Below are 13,179 nucleotides of genomic sequence, written 5' to 3'. Positions count from 1 at the left end.
AGATAAATAAATAATTTTACATAACAAGTTATTTTAAAGACCATAGACATGGATTGACGAGAGAGGGGAAGAGCAATTGTAATAGTGTCAAAAACGAACTATTGAAGACTTGGAATGCCATTCCAGAAAATTTTTTCTGTTTAAAAACCTTTGCAACAGCGTTACTCTCCATGTTTTCATCCACATACGCTTGCGAATCTTTGTTCTCAGTGATGAATTTTGTGAAGTCTTGTAATAGGAGTAGCCTGACTATGAAAAAGGATGAAAGTAGTAGCTTGTGCATATCTCTGAAGGTCACGAAATATAAACCTGATGTAAAATCTCTGTCATCAGTGATGCAGCAGCAAAAGTCCCACTGATCATATCAAACGGAGTCGTAAAGTTTTCTGTCGGACTACCAGTGTACATGTATACATTAAAAAAATAAATGTATTTTTCATCATCATATACTGTGTTTTTGTCGCTCGAATGAATTTTATTTCTTCAAGGTTCTTCACATACGTACACCTTAAGAGATATCAAGTAGGCGTAACATGTTCTCAAAAAATTAGGGTTGGCACGCAGAAGAATTTTGAGTCAGAGATTTTGCTGGTTTTGGCACGCACTCACAAAAAGGTTGCCCACCCCTGCACTAGGACTTGAGCTCTTCTCTGACCTCATGCCCAGCCCTCGCCTCCGTTCACCTTGAACCTCTGAGCCCAAAGGGCCACCTGATAGCAGGTCCCTCTCTCACCTGGCTTCTTGGTCAGGAGAGGAGGAGGCAGCAGCCCTCCCTCCAACCCACCCAGCCACCCACCCGAGGTGCCATTAAAGGTAATTGTTTTTACTGCCAGTTTAACATAGTCTTGTAAATCTTTTTACGATGTGGCCCAGGAACACCTAGCAGTGTGCAGAACTTGAGGACAAAACAGTCAGAACACAGAAGCTTGGGCCCCACAATCACCTAGAAGGGGGTGCCCTTGGCTCTGTAGGGTGCTCTTCCCTCACCGGGTGTTGCCTGGGAGACAGTTTTCTTCCAGGTGAGGCTGTGACTGGGCCTGGAAGGCCCAGGTCCTTCACCCCACCCCCACTGACTGGACAGGTATCCCTCTTGACCCTAAAGAGTAGACTTCTCCGGAATCTGAGCCCCCTAGACCCTGGTGTGGGGTTCTGGAGCCTTCAGGGAGGTGTGGGGGGACATTAGTGAAAACAGCATGACACTGGGGAAGCTGGGTCTCTCCCAGCCTCAGGCACCCCAATGCCGATGGGCTGGCCAAGGTGGACATGAGGGGTGTGCAGGATGCACCTTCCCGGGTGTGGGCCTTCCCTCCCTTTCCCACCATTACCTGCCTGGAGAGCCTAGCCATTCCCTACTGTTTTTTTTTTTTTTAATATATTTTATTGATTTTTTACAGAGAGGAAGGGAGAGAGAGAGTTAGAAACATCGACGAGAGAGAAACATCGATCAGCCGCCCCCTGCACATCTCCCACTGGGGATGTGCCTGCAACCCAGGTACATGCCCTTGACCGGAATCGAACCTGGGATCTTTCAGTCCCGCAGGCCGACGCTCTATCCACTGAGCCAAACCGGTTTCGGCTACTGTTGTTTTTTAAAAGAAATTGATTTCAGAGAGGAAGGGAGGGGGAGAGAGAGATAGGAACATCAGTGATGAGAGAGAATCATCGATTGCCTGCCTCCTGCATACACCACACTGGGCATCAAGCTCGAAACCTGGGCATGTGCCCTGATGGGGAGGAACCGTGACCTCCTGGTTCATAGGTCAACACGCAACCACTGAGCAACACTGGCCGGGCCCTTACTGTTTCTTTAAGACAGTTTGCGCCAGGTTAGCCTCGGCAGACCTGGGCTCCCACGTGCAAGACTTTCCCTGCGTCTCCTCTCTCTCCACCCCAGTGCCTGGCACCCCCCACCCGGGGCTCCAGTAAAATGGGGATTTGGTTTAACGTCCCAGGTCGTGGCTGGTGTTCAACGGACTGTTACTCCGAATGTAGCCAGACACCCCCCAAACATCTGTAAACGCTGACACCGTGAACAGTCGTGATTAACCCAAATATTTATGAGGAGCTTGCCGCACGCGAGCCTTGCGGGAGGTGCTGGGGCTGCAGAGACAGGGAAGGCGTCCTCGCCGGACAGGCTGGGGTCTGGGAGCGCTTTACGGTCAGGTGGGCCCCTCTCCCAGGTATTCAGGGGCGTCACCCGAGACCCCTTAGAAATGCAAATTCCACGGCCCCACCCAGAGCCTCCGCCCCGGGAGCTGGGGGAGGGGCGGGGGGAGGGAAAGCGGGTTTTCGCAGCCCCCCAGGTGCTGCGGGGCTCGCTCAGGCACGGGACCCGCTCCCACAGGTGCAGCCCTGGATGAGGCTCAGGTGCGCATCCCCCTTTGCAGACCTCGCGGGAGGCTCAGTAGGGGCTGGGGGTGGGGGCGGGGGGAGTGAGGATCCGGGAAATTGGCGTCTGCGCTACAGAGCGTCGGGTCAGAGGTCAAACTCTCAGCGGGCGGGACCCCGGGCTGGGCCCAGTCCAGGGGCTCTGATGGCGCCGCCCGGTTTGAACCCTGGAAACCCTGGGTTCGGGCCGGCTCGGTCTCTGCAGGCTGCCGGCCTGCCTCGGGAGGGGGCCCCCCACCTTGCCCAGCCTGAGCGCCCCGTCTCTGGGGGCCGCTGCGGCTCACGGGAGGCCGGGAGCAGGGAGCGCCCAGGAGCCGGCGGCCCGGTCAGGACCTGCTCCCCGCGTGGCTCAGGTCAGTGCCGCACGGTGCCCGCCGGTGGGGGCCGGTGCCCAGCGCGGGGGGCGCCGCGGGACTGGGGCGGGGCGGGCGGGCAGGGCGGCCCGGGTGGTGGTGGGGGTGGTGGGGGCTCGCGGCCCGGCCCCTCTCTACAGCGCCGGGAATTAGCCCACGAGCAGCACGCGTGTCTGTGCGCCGGTGGACTGTGCGGGGCGCCGAGCGCGGGCACGTGGGCGGAGGAGCCTTCCACGCGCCCAGAGGCGCGCCGGGCACGCGGCCTGGGGGTGCGGTGGGCGGCGCGAGGGCACCAGGCGTCTGACCCGTGGGGTCACAGCAAACCCGGGTCCAGCAACCTCGGTCCTGGGGTGCTGGCTGGGAAAAGATTCAGAGCCGGGACCCGGACTGTAAGAGAATGTTTCTTTGGTAAATCATCGAGGTAGGAGAGGTCATTCCTAGAATAAACGGGCTTAGGAAACAAGTTATAAAGGAAGGACCCTTGGAGCTTATGGGAGCTGCCTGGGGAGGGGGAGGGGGAGGGGGAGGGGGAGGGAGGGGGAGGGTATGGCACCGGCGTGCGCCGGGAGGGAGAGGGCCATGGGTCCTGCATCCCAACTAAGGGTTTTGTTTTGTTTTTTCTTCTCCATCCAAAGGGATTTAAGGGTGGAGATTTGGGGGGCGGTCCCAGGGGAGGATCTTCATAGAATATTCAGCAGCTTTCCAGGTGTGTCCTTTCAGGGTCGCGGTCTCGCTGATTGCTTGGCGTGCACCAGGCAGGGGGTCATTATTCCAGGCACCTGGCCCTGACGCCAGCCCCAGCCGAGGCTGGTTTTGGTGCTTATCTGGGCCTGGAGCTGACGTACAACTGAGGCCCAGATGTTCTCTAGGGAGGAAAGGTCCGTGGCCCTGGTCTGAACCCCGTGACCAGCGTTGGTAGGGGAGGAACGTCCCCCTGGGGCAGGTCCCACCCTACAATTGATTGTTGGTTGCTAGGCACCTGGGGCTTTCCACCCCGTGACCTTCTGTACCCGGCCCATCGTCCTTGCTCTGCTCACGTCTGTCTTACCACCTACAACTGGGAGGTGACACCAGCCTTCCCCCGAGTGGAAGAAGATGGCGATGACTGAAGAGTAGGAAGGGGAGGAGGGTTTGGGGGGGTGCTGTCTTGATCCTCTTCTGGAGGGTCCTACAGGCTTTGCACGTATTCTTTGAGCCCAAGCATTGCCCAGACCTCCAATAGAGGACCCAGCGAGAGCATGACCTAGCCCTTGCCAACCTCTTGGGGGTTCTCACCAGCGACATCCAGTTGGGAGCGCCCCCCCTGAGACCCTAGGCCAATGGTCGGCAAACTGCGGCCCGCATGTACAGTGCGATTGAAACTTCGTGGCCCATGTGCAGAAGTCGGTGTTTTGTGGAGGAGCCACACTCAAGGGGACAAAGAGCCACATGTGGCTCGCAAGCCGCGGTTTGCCGACCACTGCCCTAGGCCCTGCTTATGGACCCCTCTCCCGCCTCTCCAGCTTCCAATTGTGAAGCTTCTTAAAGGGGGGAGGGGGTTGCTGTTCTCCCCCATAGTGGGGATGGCGGCTGGGCTAATTCTCCCTTTCAGACCCAGAATCGGAACAGCCCTGGGACCAGCGGCCTGTCCCTGAGGCCACTGCCCCTCCCCTCCCCCGTGCCCCCAGGCCAGGCTTTGAAGAGCGCATTTTACGAACTTTTCCATTTTCCTAATGGAGGCGTGTTTGTTCTTCTCAATCACCTCACTTTTTTTTTTATGAGCTTCAGAGCTGATCTGCACGTTCTTCCTCCGTGTAATTTCAATTTGGACTCTCCCCGGAGCGGCCTTTTCCCTCTTGTTGCCTGCCAAATCGTTTGAAGGCTGCGCAAACATTCTTCCTCCCTCCCGTGCCCGCGAATCTCCGTCTACACCCGCGAGGGAGGTGGAGGCGGTTGCCCCGAGAGTTCTGGGGGGTTGGAGCCTTTCAGCAGCTGCCTTCAGACGGATTGGGAGGAGGAGTTGGGGGAGGGGAGGCAAAACATTCAAATAACTGTGCCCCCCTCCCCAGCTCTTCTGAAGAGGTGTGTGTGTGTGTGTGTGTGTCTGTGTGTGTCTGTGTCTGTGTAACATTCCCTAATTCATATTCAGTCTTGGAAACAGAGGTAGTTGCACATGGATTAGGGCCCCAATGAAGTAAACTCGCTAAGCATCCTGCACATAACATTGATCGACTTGGTCATTTTTCAGCTGGTTTCCTGGCAATGAGGTGTTATCCCCATTTCACAGATGAGGGAAACTGAGGTTGAACCACAAGATCAGTTTCTCAGCCACTTTGTTGGAACTCAAATCCAATTTTGCATGAACACTGCCCATAACAAAAATTACCATTACTTATGGCTTAATATAGCATTAAGTATTCATAACAGCTGCCCTTAATTAAGCACCTACTATGTGCCAGGTACCGTTGCAAGCCTTCTACTCACTTTATTTCTCCCATCTTTATGAATTACCTACTTTCCACATGACAGATGGGAAAATCGAGGCACAGAGAAGTTGTCACTCAGCGAGGAAGAGCGGGAGTCAGGATTCGAACCCAGGCTCAGGCACTCCTAACCAGCAGCGTTTATGCCTCTGGGAGAGTCTTTCTGAGCTCTCTCCTGAGTCTCAGGAAAGAAATCCCAGGCTTACTGGACCCTGGGCTGCTAATTCCTCCCAAGGTCGCACTGGGGACAAACAGGAAGATGGGAGGGGGGTAAGAGGGGTTGCATAAGGCGGTGACTTCAAAGGTGGCCACCACCGGGGTGCGTAGCCTTGGCTCCGGGCGGCTAGCCAGGGGCGCCAATCTGCAAGCCCAGGGCTATTCACCCTCCGACTCTGACCGGACCTCCTCCTAGTTCAAGGGCGGAGGAGGCAGTGGAGGAGACAAGGGAGTAGGACTGAGGTGGGAGGTCTTGAAATTGAAGGTGGGGGACAGATTAGGTGTTAATGAGTTAAAATAATAATAGCAGCCAGCATTTACTATACGCTATGCAGGATAAATAGTTCTTTTCTTATGTTAATACCCTCCTGGTAGGGACTTAACAATTTAAAAGGCACAGAGTGGTTAAGCCATTGGATCCGGAGTCACAGAGCCGGTAAAGTAGGGAGTCCAGAACTCCAGCAGGGAGGAGGCTCTCGGTGGGGGCTCGGTTCCTGTAAATGTGGCGCATTTGGGGCAAGCGGGGTGTGACTTTCTCTGATACGAGCTGTAAAGTAGAATGAGAGCATCTCAGGGCAGGCGGAAAACAGCAGTGGAATGGGGCGTGCTGTGCCTCGCCACCTCCCTCCCAGGCCAGGGCACTGGCCACAGCTGCGAGGAAGAAGCCAGAGAGGGCGTGGCCTGAGAGAGCCTGACACAGACCTTGGCTTTCCTTATCTCCGGAACTTACTGTGTGCAAGGGGACCAACCTCTCTGGGCCCGTTTCTCCAACTGCACAGTCATGGCGGAGCAGGGGTTAGAGTATTTGATTGCTAAGTCATTGGTGATCATACTAGTATGTTCTCAGAAGCTCATGAGTTGCCAACCAAAAGGCAGATTCAGCCCCCAAACCCGGTCCTGTGTGGGGCGGGTGTGGGGAGGGGGTGGCGGGGGGAGCCTCACTGGGTCACTGAGGAAGCACCTTTTCTTTGGAGGCGTCCCCAGGCTTCTGTGGGCTCCGACGTGAGAAGTGGGTTATGCCCCCATCACCGGGATTCCTCTGCGGCCTCCTTTTCCTGGGGCCACTGAGCGCATCCATGGCTGTGGGGCGGGGTGGGGTGGGGGGGCTGGAGGGTGAAGGGCTTGGCTGGAGTCATAGGCTTGTTTCGGGGTCTCTATGATCAGAAGCTTTGCATGCTAATGCCTGCATTGTCCAACCAGGGCAACGTCCCACATGGAGCTGGTACACCTGGCTCTCCCACCCTCTTCCTCCTCCTCAGTATTATTGTTGCTCTTATTTAAGGGCTATACTTTGGCTCCTCCTGTGTGTGACTTGTGTTGCAGTTTACAGTAGAAAGTCTGAGCTCAGAGAGGTGGAGACACCTGCCCAAGTTGCTCAGCCAGGAAGGGGCCCAGACACAGAGAGGAAGATGGGTAGAGGCAGAGGCAGAGACGGGGAGGAAGGGGAGCATGCAGAGGCCGCGTGGCGGAGAGGAGAAAACTCCCATCTCCCTGCCCGAACTCTGGCACCGAGGTTCCCCCTCCCACCCCCCTTGAGAGGATCCAGGCAGGACACCCAAAGCCAGAGTCCCAGGAAATGGATGGTCCCTGCATGGATGGTATCACTTTGCTGTGGTCAGTTCCCCACAGAGATGTGCTCCGGGCTGATTGATGGAGTTAGTGCCCTTCCTGGTGGCTCAGGGGGGAGGCGACCTTTTCACTACAGAACTCCCAGGCTCCCTTATCTGCTCCAGGAAGTGGGAGGGTGCGCATCAGCTGTAGCATCAGCTGTATGAGGGCCAGGCGCCCGGCTGGGGCTGCAGGTGTGGGGCAGGCCACACGTGTAGGATAAACCATTGTCCCTCCGGGTAGAGGCAGATGAAGCCTTGGCCATTACTGACCAGACCCAGAGAGGGGCTCTGACTTGGTCAAGGCCATTTGGATCAGTTCTGGGACTTGCTCCCCCCCCCCCCCCCCCGTCCCGTGGGCTGTCCCGCCCTGGGGGGTGTGTCTGGCCCCAGGGGTCACATGGGGAGTGGACCAGCTCTGATGCCCATCCTCCGCCTCCCTGTGTCCGGGTACCCCTGTCTGTGCACATTTCTCCTGCCCAGCTTGGCCAGCCAGGGAAAGAGGAAGAGAAGCAGGGCCTGGAGGGGTGGGGGGAGTGGAGGGGAGGGAGCAGCGAACAAAGGGGCGGGAGCTGGAGCCGGCAGGGCTGCTGAGTGACGATCCACAGGCCAGCTCCACAGGCCTGGGTGGTGGCGCTGCTGGGGGAGGTGCGGGAGTGGGGGGTGCAGGGAGATGGGAGACCCAGACGGGGGTTCAGAGAGCTACTCAGAGATAGACGGAGAGAAAACCTCATAGGGAAGAGATTTGGACACACAGACTTGGGAGCTAAAAGAGAGAAGGAGAAAATAAAGATCAAAATCAATACAGAGACAGAAAGACATTGTGTGTGTGTGTGTGTGTGTGTGTGTGTGTGTGTGAGAGAGAGAGAGAGAGAGAGAGAGAGAGAGAGAGAGAGAGAGGGAGAGAGAGAGAAACCAATAGTGCACAGAAAACCGAATCAATGTAAATTCATTTCGTGGCAGGGCCCTGAGTCCTGTCTGTGCTGTGGGTCCTGGACTGGCCCATCCCGATGGGTCCTGGGTCGGGGACATGCCCCTCAGGCCTTGGCATAAGGGACTCTGGCCACCGTTGGTAATGGGGTTAGTCTCCTTTCCAGAGAAAGTGGCTTTTAGAAGTGCTGTTTCATGACCTCCAACCCCAGCACACCCCGTCTTCAATTTTAAAATTTCATCCATGTGCCTGCAGCGGGCAGGGACTCAGGGACACTCATGCATGCACACATGTGTGCACAAGGTCACACACCCTCCTCAGGAAGCAAGCATGCTCGCCACATGTGCACACACCCCTCCCTGCAAGAGCAGCAGACAGACACACATACACATGCTTCACGCACGATAGCACACACGTGTCAAAACACATGCATTCAACATTCCTTTAGCATCTATCATGTGCAGAGTGCTGGGCTGGGCATTGGAGGTAGAAAGATAAACAAGACAGTGAGGGGGCCTCTCTCAGTTTCCCCCAGAGGTGGGGCTGCCGGGCACACTGCGGGCAGGTGAGCAGGAGGAGGGTTGTCAGGCACTGGGCATGCGCTGCCCCTCTGTGTTAGGGGATGTCCGAAGTCAGGGCCCGTGGTGTGGTAGAGGGGTCCAGCCCCACCCCCTCCCCGGGGTCAGGTGAGCTTGGAGCAAGCTTAGGGCCTCTGAGAATATGGATTCTGCCCTTCCCCCTCCCTCACAGCCCCCTGTTGATACGAGAAAGCAGATGGCTGGGTCTTGTCCCCTCCACGTGTATCAGAACTGCCCCTACAGCTATTTCCCTGGGGAGTCAGGTAAGGAGCCTGTCTGGGTCCTACATTCCATCCTCTACCCCAAAGGGGTTCCTGTGGGGAGTGGGGGCTTGATTTTCTTTTGTATTTGCCCCGGAATCCTGGGGTGGAAGGTAGTGACAGTCCCCAGTTGCTGCTGCCCACTGATCTTTTCTCTTTGCATCTCAAGCACCGCAGTGACTACTGGCAGCTAGCGCTTACTGAGGCACGCCACACACACAGTGCTGTGCTAAGTACTTTGCAGATCCTACCCCATGGGAGGCTCAAGCAGCCCTGGAACACAGGAGGAATGATTGCAACGCCCATTGTACAGAGGAATAAACTGAGGCCCGGGGAGGTGAAGGCATTTGCCCCAATCAAATGGCTAGAACTCACACCTAGGCCGGCTGACACCAGAAGTCAAGGTCTTCACCCACATCCATCCTGGGAGCAAATAGTTTTGCACCCTCATCTCTGCAGCCTCCAGAAATGGACAAGATGTGCATGTGCGTGTGCATATGGTGTGCGTGTGTGTGTGTGGTGTGCGCGTGTGTGTATTCGTGCATGGCTGTTGTCCGTGGTGTAGATTCCAGGGGTCAGCCAGGAGCTTCCCTGGGGTTCCAGCGGCGGAGGCCGAGGCCAGGGAGGATTTTGAGGGAGAGCAGTTCCTTCTGACTGCCGCAGGGCCTGTCCAGTCCCACCAGCTCACAGGCGGGGCCTGGCCCTGCTGCGGGATTGCAGAACGGAGGAGCTGCGCCCAGCCTGCCTGCCGGCCTGTAACAAGATAGTTTATATTATACTGCTGAGCAGAAATAAAACTACTGAGTCAAACATTGCAAACAGATGCCTCCGGCCAGGGCCCGGGGTCCCTGCCAGATGCTCTTTCGAGCACCCTGGGAGGGGAGAAGCCTGAAGGCTGGTTCCTCCAGACCCTGCAGGTTGGGGTGGGGGTTGCCGCTGGAACTGGAGGTTTGGGGGGCTTTTGGAAACAAAGGGGGGAGGAAATAACAGAAGGCAAGGGGGCCTTCTTTTTTCTTTTATTGACTTTCCCCATGTACATTCCACCTTGTGACCTGCAAATTTCTTGATTTAAAAAAATAAGTATTGATATTTAGAGAGAGAGGGAGGGAGGGAGAGAAAGAGAGAGAGAAACATCTATGTGAGAGAGACACAAGGATCGTCTGTCTCCCGTATGCACCTGGGGATTGAACTCACAACCCAGGCATGCGCCCTGTCGGGGAATTGAATCAGCAACCCTTTGGTGCCTGGGAGGACGGTCAACCACTGAGCGCACCGGCCAGGGCCGCCCCTTCACTTTCTAGACTACAGCCAGCATGACCTTCTGTCAGCCCCATAAAGTCATGCTCTTATGCCCCCACCTTCAGGGACTCCCCATGTCCCCGGTAGAGCTTCTCAAAGAGTGGTCTCCTGGGATGGTTGTTGAACATGCAGATTCGAGGGCCGCACCCCTGAGCCACTGAATCCACCTCTTTGGGGCCTAAGAATCTGCGTTGTGGACCTGACATCCTCTCTGGGAGGTGGCAAGGTGGAGTTATTCTTTCTAAAAGTGAGCACATTGTGGTAGAGCCGTGGGGGGATGTCCAACTGAAAGGGTGGGCAGCCCCCTTCTGTTCTTCGACAGATGTCCAGAGCACCTGCTGTGTGCTCGGCACCGTGCGGGGGGCTGGCTGCTAGGCTGCAGCCTGGACAGGGCCGATAGGGTCCGGGCAGTCTTGTATGTCCAGCGACTTCGGAGGAGGGAGCGCTGGGTGGCAGGATGGCTCCGGAAGGCGTCATGGGGCGGCGCCTCAGGACGGATCTTGATGGAGCAGATCAGCCACAGGATTGAGGGTCGGTGCTGGTGGTCTGGGTGGAAGGTGGGTTTAGCGACTCCGCACAGACTTTGGGGTGGGCGAGAAAGATGCGGAACTGGGGAGTCCCCTCTCTCCTCTGGCTTGTCTTTCCTGGACACTCGGAGGTGGGAACCTCGTGTCCTTCTTCCTGGAACCTGAATGAATGAATGAAAGAAAGAAAGGTGGTGGGAGAGGAAGGGGGAGATAAGAGACACAAAAGAGAGGAAAGTACGAATTAGGAGATGGGAGGAGGAGGAGGAGACAGTGGGAACATTGTGTAGTTGGTAAACTCCAGAGCTATTTGGAGTAGGGTAAAAACTGTGTGTGTGTGTGTGAGAGAGAGAGAGAGAGAAAGAGAGAGAGAGAGAGAGAGAGAGAGAGAGAGAGACAGAGAGACAGAGAGACAGACAGAGACAGAGAGACAGAGATGTCCATAGCAATCCAAATAACTCTGATTAACACTCCCTGCCACCCTCTCTCTCCCTCTCAGACCCACTTCCTCCCAGCCAGGCCCAGTGCAGACACGCCTGGCTGTAACCCTAAGAGGCAGGGGAAGCTCCAGCAATTATTTTTACACGAAAGGAAAAAAGAAAGACCGTGTCTCCAAGATGCGGGCGTGCTCAGGGCCCGGCCCAGCGCTTCAAGACTTGGCAGCCCTCCCCACCCCATCTCCACGGCCCCCACTCCCAGCCCCCACAGGGTCTGGCCTCTATCTTGCCCGCGCCTGGCACCCCCCAGAGACCACCCCCTCCCCAGCCTTGGGCCTGTCCCCTCTGAAACTGATCCCCAGCCTTTGGATCTAATTTGTTTCTCTGTCTGCCGGGTTTGGGGGGGTCTTGCCTGGAGACGCGGTGGTCACAGGTGACATCAATCACGTCTGCATCTTCGGAGGGCTGGGGATAGGATATCAGAGAGGTGACCAAGCATTTGCCACATGATTCAAATCATCTCAGCATTGATTAATTGGGTTCATCCTGAGTTTCTGAATCATAACAACTGTTTTTCTCCTTCACCGACCGTCAACAGGCCCTTAAAGGGGAAGGATCCTTTTACCCAGCGCATGGGGCGCATTAAGCCGGTCAGCTCCTATTAAACGTTAGATGCTGGATGTGTGTTAGACAAACTCGATTTGCTGAGGATACTTTTCAAAGCTTTGGGGGATGATTAGACATCTCTCTCCCCGCCTCGCCTCTTCCTTCCCCGGCTTTTCCTGGGACGTGTTTTGGCTTCGGCCTCTGACAGATGGGATGAGGGAACGTGGGGGCCCCTGGAGAGGGTCCTTTGGAGGGGGCTGGGGCGGAGGGAGAGCCCCCCAGGATGTTTAAAAGAGATACAGTTTCTGAAAAGTTTAATAAGGCAGAAAACCATGCCGGATGCCAAGTTTGCCTTCCAAAACCTAAATATCCGGAATGCCTCTTGCTGGTAGATAGAGGAGAAAACAGTATTTTTCCCAAGCCAAAAATAAATAAATAAATAAATAAAATAAGAAAATAAAAAATAAATAAAAAGAAAAAAGAAGCCATTTTTCTAGAGAAGAGGACTTATGTTTCTGCCCTTCTGTGGGTTCTGGAAGTGAAATGATGGAGTATGGTTGATGTGGAAACAGAACTCAGTTTTGATGCCAATCAGTGTGAGGAAGATCAGGAAAAACCAAACTTCGAGCTGGTTTCCTGCTCCCTTCCTACCACAAACAGAGATGCTCGTGTATGTCAACTGCAATTGAAAAATAAATTCGAAAAAAGAGAGCTCAACCTGGCCAGCACCTCAATGGTTAGAGCGTCATCTGCGCACCGAAGGGTTGTGGGTTCGATTCCTGGTCAAGGGCACGTATCTGGGTTGCAGGTTTAATCCCCGGCCCCCAGGCAGGGCTTGTGCAGGCGGCAGCCCATCGGGGTGCCTCTGTCACGTCTGTGTTTCTCTCTCTCCCCCTCCCTTCCACTCTCTCTGAAAATCAACGGAAAAAATATCCTCGGTTGAGGATTCCCAAACAAACAAACAGAGAGATGTCAGCCGGGCTCCCGTTACACTGGCTGGGTGACCCTGGGAAAGTCACTGTGTTTTCTGAATCTTATGTTCTGGTTTCTAATAAGAGGATGAATAAAGTCCTGGGCCCATTGAGAAGTATAAACTCAAAGAAGATGAGTAAAGTGACTCCTCAAAGGCGGGCTCTTGGTAACAGTGGATCTGTAGGGGTGTGTGTGTGGGGGGGGCGGTGCCGGGGGCGGGGGGCAGCGCTGTAGCAGGAGGCCTGGTCCTCTATGTGCACGGATTCATTTGGTTCATAAAGTTTCAAATGTACAGGAGCCCCAAGGGTTAGCCAAAGGGACATTTTTGGCCGTGGTAACGGTGGAGGCATGACTGTTCAGAGCCAATCTGCCCCTGTGGGCTTGGCAGCCCCAGCCGCGCTGGAATAGTGAGTTGGAAATTGATTAGCAGGCCTGGAAGGTTCTCAGGGCGAGCCAGGCTGTTCACCCCCCACGGAGCAAACCTCCCAGGAATCCCACTCGGCAGCGGTTTCTCTCCCAACACCTTCAGATACTTGAAATGACCTT

Source organism: Myotis nattereri (genome assembly GCF_964212035.1).
Source record: "Myotis nattereri genome assembly, chromosome: 19".
NCBI lineage: Eukaryota > Metazoa > Chordata > Mammalia > Chiroptera > Vespertilionidae > Myotis > Myotis nattereri.
This window is presented reverse-complemented; position numbering follows the sequence as displayed.